Here is an 11,048-nt window from a genome sequence, read left to right as displayed (position 1 = left end):
CATTCTAATTTCGATTCCAAATTTCACTCCCTCCAACCAACATCTCCTTAATTAATTATCGGTGAAAGTTTTTGGACATTGGCCTTTTTTTTTTTTTTTTTTTTTCTGATATAGGCAACCTTGATTCTTCAAGGATATTCATTTATTCTCATATTCCAAGATTGCTCTCCGACATATGGGTGACAACAGTCAACAGGTTCATATTGGTTAGTCTAAACACCTAGCCATGGTCAAACTCTTATCCTCCAATCTTTAAGTGCTACTAAGACAAATCATCATGAAGATTTCTCCTCATTCAAAGATGGAGGACTGAAGAGGAAATCCAAATCTTTGTGCAAATACCTTCTCTTTCTCAACCAATTTGTATCATCCAAGTAGGTTATTTATACTTTCCTAGCAATTGTAGACGTATGACTCTAAGATAAAGGAGATGCTTTATATAGAGTGAAGATCAGTCAATTACCAGAAAAATAAATGTCTTAATTGCTCAATGAGTAATGACTCTTCGTCTATTACAAATATCATGGACTTAACTGCAGAAGGCATACATTCATAGGCCGAGCAGTAACTATCATCTTTTGGAGGAGATTTAACCAACTTTGTAGTGCATTTAGCAGATGCCATGTAGTGAGCTCCATCCATTGGTCGATTAGGTTAGCAACAGTCAGAATCCCAACGCATATAACTCCCCTTAATCAATTATCGGTGAAAGTTTTGGATGCTGACCCTTTTTTTTCTGATATGGCAACTTTAATTCTTCAAGGATATTCATCTTTCTCATATTCCAGATTGCTCTCTGAAATATGGGTGACAACACCCAACAGATCCATATTGGTCAGTCTAAGCACCTAGCCACTAAGACAAATCATCATGAAGATCTCTCCTCATTCAAAGATGGAGGACTGAAGAGGAAATCCAAATCTTTGTGCAATCATCTTCCCTTTCTCCAACCAATTTGTGCATCATCCAAGTGGGTTGCATATACTTTCCTAGCAAGTGCCCATGTATGACTCTAAGGAAAGCCATTTTTTTATTTAGAGATGCACCTCATGAGAGGAGCCATCTTGCAACTTGCAAGCAATCAATTTTACGTTGCATCCTCATCCAAGGCAGGGAATCATAACCATTAAACAACAAAAGCATTAAACTGCACGAGACGATCAGCCTGGAAAGTAAGGCATTGGGCGAGGCATGGCCACGAAGAAAGTTTTAAGCCATATAATGTGATTGGCTAAGGGTGGCTGTGGCTCTTGGTGGTATTTTAAGCTTAAGATAATACGATGGCTTTGCTTTGTTTTTTATAATATGGCGATGTGTGACGCGGATTCCACATTGCCTACCTAAGCTTGCTTCCTTTCCATCCACGTGGGGCCGTCCATGTTGAGACCTCCAGCTCTCTTTGTTGGCAAGGTCGGTAGCCAAATACCTTTGATATCTTTAGTACGTATCTGGGGTATGGTTATCCTTGAATCTTTCTTTGCAACTCACCCAAAAATCCTTCTCCTCAGCAAAAAAATTTCATGATACTGTTATTGCTTGTAATATGGAAAAAAAAATATATAGAATTAATGACTTGGATCTGAATAAATTAAATAAACAAAGTAAAATTGCCCTAGTTTAACAAAGATGTACAGTAGAATTGGCAAAAAAAAAAAAAAAAATCCAAAATGCCTATGTGTAACCCCTCAATGCTACCATATTCCCTTGAAACTAGTTTGCTCCGCAAGTCTCAAATTACATTATAGAAGGATCCGAGTTTCAACAAACTACTTCTATTAGGCTAAAACAAAAGTTAATTCATGATAAAGTAGCGGGCTTTTATCACTATTACCATTATTACTGTTGCTATTATTATTTTGAATAAAAATATTTGTTCAGATATAATTTTATTCGGTTTTTTTCTAGAAAAGATTATGTTACATTTTTTTTTCTCTTAAAAAAGATTTTTTTTAGATTTAGGAAACCATAAGGAAGTTGCTTAGTCTATTACAATACTTTAAGCATGTTGTGGGGTGTGACTCTATGAAAACAGGTAGATTTATTTCCCGGGCTCAGTTCGTACGCAATCTGCTAATAAAGCCTAAAGGAGTATATGGATGACAGTGATTTAGCAGTAGCAGCACTGAAAAAGAAATTGCATATTTACTTGTTTTTTTCCTTTTTCTTTTCCTTTTCCGAGTCTTTGTCACTCAGGTGTTTCTTGCTGACCCCAGGAAAGAGGGGAAAGAAGGGAGCAGAAAAAAAAAAAAAGATGGAAGAGCACAGAGGGGATTGGCTAAGAGTTCGTGGTTGGGAGGCCATTAACCAGATCTCAATTGCTTGTAACTGTGAAATGCTAACAACCGCACCATTGACCCAATTAAAGATCCTTGACTCGATCGATCTTCTTGTTCTAAGATAAATATTGAAATTTTTATTAGTTGGACCAGATCCACAAGTAGTCCAAATATGAATCGATACACACCCAAACACGCGTGCATCGCACCTTCCCTTATTTCTTTTTAGTCTGTCTCTGTGTGTATATTGGTTCGTGGTCGTTGGTGAATCTGATCCAACTAATAATTTTTCAGATAGATGACAGTGCAATCTCTTCAAGCTGTTGTCCGTCTGATTCACACTGATCTAGATGTGAGCTAGCTTTTCACTTAAATAACATCAAAATTGATGGCAACTTTGGCAGGGGCCAAAAAAATTGTCTACGTATATAACATAAGATGGTTTCCACGCAATTCATGGGCAGGAAATCCGCATGAATGATTCAGTGTTACTTTCATGCAAAGTACCTAACTTACCTCACACGTATTTGACAATACTACCAACAATTTATTATTTACCCACTAGTAGTGCTACACTTTTCACAATAGTAGTGTAGTGCTAACGTAATAAAAAAAAAATTACATTGGTATCTCTTAAATTTCAATCTATTTATTATTTGGATTCAAAAATAAAAAATTTAATAGATTCTAAAAATTTAAAAAAAATTACAAAATCATCCTATCATCTGTCTTCAGCTAAACAATGTTAATGAAAAGATGATGAAATGGCTAAAATTTTTCCGATCTCTTTTTTTCTTATACTTCATTACACGATAAAATCAAAAAAATTTAAAAAAAATATTTATAATATTTTATAAAATTTAATTCTCAAATGATCCTTACATCATAACACTGTCTGATGAAAACAGTAGATAGTTAGATCTATTTATAATCTTTTTAAAAATTTTGAATCTGTTTGAATTTTTTTTAAGATTTAAATATAAATAAATTAAAATTTAAAAGTATCATTATAAAATTATAAGCCCTTTTATTTGCTTGAGGGTGAATACTAACTTTCTACCTTGGCCCAAGACACGCCACCCTGCTCTTGCGTAACTTGGAGGTGTGAGTGGGACGATTGTTTTCTAATTCAAAAAGAGAACGATGAATGCGTACTTTACGGGTACGCTCGTGTTGAAGTTGTCTGACGAGCAAAGATCGTGGAACCAAAGTTCACATGAATACTATTCCATGGTGGAGCAAACAGGACAGGAGTTGACATGATCATGCTGACAAAATCCCTTCCAATAGATCTTGTTCTCCACAAGAGATACAGAGAGAGAGAGAGAGAGAAGAAATGTGGCTTAGAATTATAGATTGTTCCTTTTGTGCAAATTGAACCACCTAGAATAGCGTATCAAAGATATGGAAGAGATGGTAAATCTTAATGTCACAATCAGTAACTTTATTTCTTTATTTATCGTCGCAACAAATTTGCAACTATAACACTAATCATAGGATCTAATTATCATCTCCATGTAAGCAAGCACTTGGTCACAATTAGCTAAATAACTTTGGATCTTCCCTATTTCAAGCACGAGGGAGGTCCTGTGCACATAATTCACCGTATGTATTATGGATTAAGGAATGATTGGACAAGGCAAGCCGAATTCTTATCTTTAGTTGCTATACAATACTCAGATGGCAAGAAATTACTCTGGACCTCCCTCCAGTGCTGTGAGGATTTGAGATCCAGATAGGCCAACTATCCCATTCTATCCCAATATGTCGCGAGACCGTTAGTGAAGTCCTATTCAGATGTGGCAAAGAAGAGTGGTGACAAATCTGATGGATATAGATAGATACATCCGATTTTACCACTAATATCGGATCAATCAGAGAATGATCGAAGGAGGATATAGAGTGATATGGATTTAAGTGTCTTGATTTTTTTAAATTAAAGATATTTTTATTAAAAAAAATTTCAAAAACTTCACCACTATTACATCACCGTTTGAAGGAGATGGGTAAAATATATATTGCTAAGTTATGATAGAGGGTGTATTACTGGATTAAAGTAAGAGTGTAACATCAGATTATAGTTGTGAAAGCTAAGTTCTAATTACTCCTGGAGTAGAACCACAGTAGACTAAGATAAGAGAAATATAGCAGATTGATTGTCGAAGTATTCTTTTATGGAGTATAAATCCAATAATTATACTAGGATAAAATAACTGCCTACTTGTGATAACTATTATCTATCTCTACATCTACTCTTAGTGTACCACCTGCCACATCAATACTAGTCATGCTCAATTACTCAAATCTCCAACTATACCTTCATTCGACTTATTTTGCATCAGCATACCCTCATTTCACGCATGCAACTTTTGGTGGGATGCTCTTGATTCAGTCTTTATTGGGTATCTTGACAAGCTTTTATACGATATCCATTTGGTCTTAGCTCTTTAGATGCCCATTACATCTGTTCTCACTCCACCATGCGGTCAATTTGGGCAAGTTTCTTCCACATATCAGTTCAAGCACGGATAAACGGTAAACAAGTACCATGAAAAGAAATGGAAGTTAAAAAAGGAGTAGATTATCTAAAATGTAGGATAATGATAACCTCTTGAAGGCTTTATCAAATTAGCAAATTAATGAAATTTATGACCCACTATGTAGAACAAATGACTATAATTTTATTGCTTGTTGAATAGATTATATGTCAGAAAGCATGACTGATGGCAACATGAAGTACCAATGAAATCTATATATATCTTTAGTTGCGATTAATAGCATGTCAACTTACTTCCCCTAAGATAACTTTTTTAATGAACCTTCATATTTTTAAAATATCTCAAGTGAGGGTGCCGCTAAGCCTTCTTCGTCACACGATATTAGAATGCCCTGGGTGTGGTATGGATCAGAAGCATTAAGTCCAAACAAAATAAGATCTCTTTAAAAAAAGTGCTAAGATTATAATTATGTGCATGTTTCAATCTTCAAGGCTTATTAAAGTTTAACAATTGAAACACTTCCAAACCCATTGGCTCCATATATTTTACAGAAACAAAAGTAAGCGAAAAAGCAGTCATGCATTATTTCCATATTATTAAAATGCATAGGCTTTATTTCCTAGAAGTTTGGAGTGAATCTAGCATGACTTTTTTTTTTTTTTTTTGATATGCACTGATGTCAAAGGTGCTCTTTTAGCATCCTAAATTCATAGTGATGCATTTGATTAAACATAACCATGCAAGTAGATTAATAGAAAATAGCAAGTGAGATAGATATTAAAAATAACAAGATGTTGCTGGTCACAAGTCCATCTCCTCCTCTAGTGCTCCATGTATTATTATTATATTATTTCCATGCTTATGCCCCATGAAAGTGACATGCAATTTATTTTCTTGCCATACTAACGTTGGTTATCTTCCCTTTACATTTCCCTTTTTAAAATTCAAAAAAAGAAATAATATGAAAGCTCCCTTCTTCTCCTCTAGGCTTTCAAGAATCTGGCTCGCTCTGCATATTTTTATATATTATCAGTTTTGTCAATGCTGCCCTTTCAAAAGGAACAAAAGCCATCTTATCTTTCTATTCTATATTGTATGATGCAACTTCTCTATACAAGGCATTATTTTACTGTACTGAAATTACAAAAACATCCTCGCTTTCCGGCATGCCTTTTATAATTTTTTTCCGAAGAACTTTAAATATGGATGTAAAGCATTTATCTATAAAATCAACATTGTGAAGGGTGGACTTGCAAAAACGAGTGCTTTACCTAATTAATTTTAAAAAAAATTATTTACAAAATAATCTAATTTTTAACTTATTTATCGAATTGATGTAAAAAAGATAAAACGTCATTTTGAATGACATTTTATCACCGCTACGTCACCCCTCCATTTTCTACGTAGATGACGTCAAAAAAAATAAAATAAAATCACCAAATCAAATGACATTTTTAAAAATACCATTCTAAATGATATTTTTAAAAAATACCATATTATTTGATGATTTTAACTTTTCTCTCAAAAAAAATAGAAAAAAATAAAATAAAAATAAAATTATAATTTTAAATTTATAAAAAAAATAAAAAATTATAATTTTTATAAAATAAAAATTATCATTTCAAATTAGTATCCCCATTTCAAATTATCTTTTTAAAAAATATCTAAAAAAAAATTATTGTAAAAGAAAATTAAAAATACCATAAAAAAGAATTGAAAAGAAATAGAAATTATAATTCTAAATTTTAAGAAAATAAAAATTTTAATTTTAATTCAAATAAAAATCATCATTTCAAATTACAATCTCCTTTTCAAATTAATTTTTAAAAAAAATATCATAAAAGAAGAAAAAAATAAAAAAAAATGAGAAAAAATAAAAATTATAATTTTGAATGAATTTAAAAAATAAAAATTCTAATTTTAATTCAAATAAAAAAGATAATTTTAAATTATTTTCTTTATTTAAAATTAATTTTTTTTAAAAAAAATATAAAAAATCTTTAAAAAAATAAAAAATTTTAATTATAATTCAAATAAAAAATATCATTTCAAATTACTAAATTAATTTAAATTTAATTTTTTAAAAAAATATTTCAAACAAATGAAAAAAATACCTAAAAAAATGCCAAAAAGTGTAAAAATAGAAGAAAATTAAAATTAAAATTTTAAATTATAAAAATTTTATAATTACTATCCCATTTTAAATTACTATCTCTATTTAAATTAATTTTATTTATTAAAAAATCACATAAAAATAACTAAAAAATAAAAAAAAGAAAAAAATATCATTAAAAAAAATTGAAAGAAAATGTCAAAGGGAATGGCGCTTTTGAAAACGCCATTCCTTTTGGCATTTTTGAAGCATAAAATTCAAAAAAAACCCTCTCTCCCTCTTCTCCCTTTTCTCCGGCGTTTTCTCTTCTCCGGCGGCACGACGGCGAGCTCCCGACGGCGATGAGCTCCCTCCTCTCTCTTTTCTCTTCCTCTCTCTCTCTCCCTCTTCTCTTCCTCTTCCTCTCTCTCTCTCCCTCTTTTTCCTTGGCCCACCGGCGACAGATGGCAGGCGGCGGGCCCGCGCGCCCCCGTCGGTTGGTCCATCGGTGGGCCGCCGGCGGCTGCCTCGCCCCTTCCCTTCCCTTGGTCGGCCCCCTCTTCTCCCCTCTTCCTCTCTCTCTCCCTCTTCTCTCCCTCTTCCTCTCTCTCTCCCTCTTTTTCCTTGGCCCGCCGGCGACAGACGGCCGTCGACGGGCCCACACGCCCCCGTCGGTTGGTCCGCCGGTGGGCCGCCCACTGCCCCTCCCCTTCCCTTGGCCGGCCCCCTCTTCTCTCTCTCTTCCTCTCTCTCCCTCTTCCTCTCTCTCTCTCCCTCTTTTTTTCGACGGTGGGCCCCGCGTGCCCCCGTCGGTTGGTCCACCAGTGGGCCGCCGGCGGCCGCCCCGCCCCTCCCCTTCCCTTGGCCGGCCCCCTCTTCTCTCCTCTTCCTCTCTCTCTTCCTTTCTTTTCCTTGGCCCGCTAGCGATGGCGACAGATGGCCGACGGCGGGCCCGAGCGCCCCAGCGGCGGTCCCGCGGCGATGGGTCGCGACGGGCCCCAGCGGCGGCCCCCGACGACGGGCCACAGCGGCCCCGACGGCGGGCTCGGCGAGGGCCCCGGCCCCTAGGTGGCGGGCCCCGCGATGGGCCCCAACGACGGCCTCGGTGGTGGGTCCGTGCGATCCTGCGGTGCCCTTCTATTTTGATCTTTTTATTTTTTATTTTTTATCTCATTATTTTTTATTTTTATGTCATTAAATTCAGATTAGATTCAGATTTATTTTAAAATTCGATTTGATCCTAATTTAAAAATTTTAGAATATATTACATTTCATTAAAACATAGACCTGTCAGTTGATCAATGTAAGATATTCTACGATATCCGTATAAAATATATATTTGATTATATATTTTTGTACGAGTACCGTAAAATATATACATTGATCAATTGATTGTCCAGTTTGGACAGTTTGAAAATTGCATTTAATTCTATAGGTAATTACATTATTCAAATGATATGCGGAGGGTTTGAGAGAAATTTTGGACAGTATTTTTCTTTAGTTCTCCTCACACATTTTCAGTCGTGTGGGAGAACTAAGAAGAAATACTGTCAAAATTTCTTTCGGTCTCTTTTGCATATCGTTTGATTAATGTAATTAACTTATAGAATTAATGCAATTTTCGAATGGGATAGAATCTATCTGTACCTATTTGTTGATTATATGATGCATTTATCATGTAAATCTTTTGAAACGAAAAATAATTAGTAATACTAAATATTTTGATTTTGATTTTGTCATAGGTTTCTCTGAGAAAATGGTCAGTACTCGAGTTCGTGTATTATTGTATTATGATGGAATGATATAGAATGATGAAACTGGTGTGCAGTACAGTCACCCTGCAAATCGGATGATTAGAGTATCTTCATCATTATCACGTCAAGAATTATTGGACCATTTATACAGTAATATTCCTGTAGATAAAGAAAAATATGAAATAAAATTGAAATAAAAATCTCCTAATCTGTCGGGACAGTTAATGCAGAGTAATTATATCTTAATTCTAATTGATGACGATGAAGATGTCAAAGAAATGCTGACATTTCCTTTGAAATATTCAGAATGTCGATTTTTAGAATTATATATTGAAAAGGAAAGATGTACCGAGCTTTAGATACCATAGTCGGCTTTTAACTCAAGCGGACAATAATGTGGGGCCTTTCTCACCTTTCGTAACTCCTATGATGCAAACCGATAGTGTTGAGGCCGTATTTGCAGAACAATATTCCACTACTGTCGTCCTAGTTGTCCAATTATTCAGAGTCCTATGGTGACTTTTCCTGTGTCTTCTGCTATGGTGACTTCTCCTTTGCTAGAAGTAGCGATAAGTGCGGAAGACGACACTCATATAGGAAACGATGACTGAGTAGTCGGTGGAATAAATTTTGATAATCTAGATTTTGAGTCAGATGAAAGCGGAGATGAAGACTATTGGATGGATGAGGATAGTAGCAGTAATGATGATGGTGGTGAAAATGAGAATAATGATGAAGATATTCGAGCTAATATTAATGTGGGAGAACCTCAACCTCGTTAGCATGAATCTCCATAATTTTTTAACGATATAAATTTAGATGATGGTGGTTGTGTTAGTGCTGGTCGAAGATTGAACTCTGACTATCAGTTTTGGGACTCCTTGATGACTGAATTTTCTAAAGGTCTAATATTTGAGAGTAAAGATTATGTAAGGTGAGCTGTTGATCTTTATCACATTATGAAGCATCGATATACAATGTAGTTCAGTCGCATTCAAAATTATGGTCCGTACGATGCGCATCATCAGATTAATATTCAAAATTATAAATGGAGGCTTCGTGCTGCATTGTTGAAAAAATATGGATATTTTCAAATCACAAAATATGAGGGTCCTCACACTTATTTGTTTATGAGATTGAGTCGAGACCACAACATGTCAGTGGAAGAATGATTGGCACATTAGTCCGACATATTGTTGAGAAAGATCACAGTATTAAAGTTGAAGCTATTGTGGCAATCGTTAATGATCAATTTAATATACAGTGTTATACAGGAAAGCATAGTATGGAAAGCAGAAGGCATTGATTGATATTTATGGAGAATCGGAGCCGTCTTATGCTAAATTATCCTACTATATGACTGTACTTCAACATGCAAATCTCGATACAGTTGTTTCATGGAATTTTTTTTTAAACTATGAATTTCAATGTCCGAGTTTTAAATTATATTTTCTGAGCTTTCAAACCATCTATCCAGAATTTTACGCACTACCGTCCTGTAATCAGCATTGATGGCACGCACTTGTATTGAAAAGTTTAAAGGTAAGATGTTAATTGCAACAGAAATTGATGCAGAGAATGGGATATTTCTATTAGCATATGTAATTGTGGATGAGGAGACGACTGCAAGTTGGAGTTGGTTTCTTTTCCAGCTCAGAACACATATCGTCAAAGATAGAAATGGAATATGCTTAATTTCTGACAGACATCCAGGTATATTAAATGCCATTGCAGATGAGTCTATTGGATGGAGTCCACCACATGCCTAGCACCGATACTGCTTAAAACATATCTACAGTAAGCTCAGAACACATATCGTCAAAGATAGAAATGGAATATGCTTAATTTCTGACAGGCATTCAGGTATATTAAATACCATCGCAGATGAGTCTATTGGATGGAGTCCACCACGTGCCTATCATCGATACTGCTTAAAACATATCTGCAGTAATTTCAACACTCATTTTAAAAATGTGCAGTTGAAAAGAGCAGTATGGCAAGCAGGAAGCACTCATTAAGTTCGCAAGTTAACTTTATCATGGGTAGGATCAGAACAGTGAATGAAGAGCTTGGAGCTGGTTGTCCGAGATAGAAAAAGAGAAGTGGACGTTGGCACATGATGATGGCCTACGCTATGGTGTCTTAACTACAAATTTGTCAGAGATTTTTAACAGTATTTTATGAGGAGCTAGAAATGTATTAATTACAGCTTGTGTTCAAATGACATTTTATTGTCTTGTGAAATACTTCGATACGAGGCATGCCCAAGCCTTGAGATATGTAGAGAAGAATTCAAATAATCTTTTTACTACTCATGTTGCAATTAAGATTGCTGAAGATCAAGTTAAAGCTAACCAGCACCGAGTAATAGCATTCAACCTTCAAAGAGGCATATATGAAATGCTTACGAGGAGAGCAAGCGCAGGGT

Source organism: Elaeis guineensis, chromosome 1 (genome assembly GCF_000442705.2).
Source record: "Elaeis guineensis isolate ETL-2024a chromosome 1, EG11, whole genome shotgun sequence".
Taxonomy (NCBI): domain Eukaryota; kingdom Viridiplantae; phylum Streptophyta; class Magnoliopsida; order Arecales; family Arecaceae; genus Elaeis; species Elaeis guineensis.
This window is presented reverse-complemented; position numbering follows the sequence as displayed.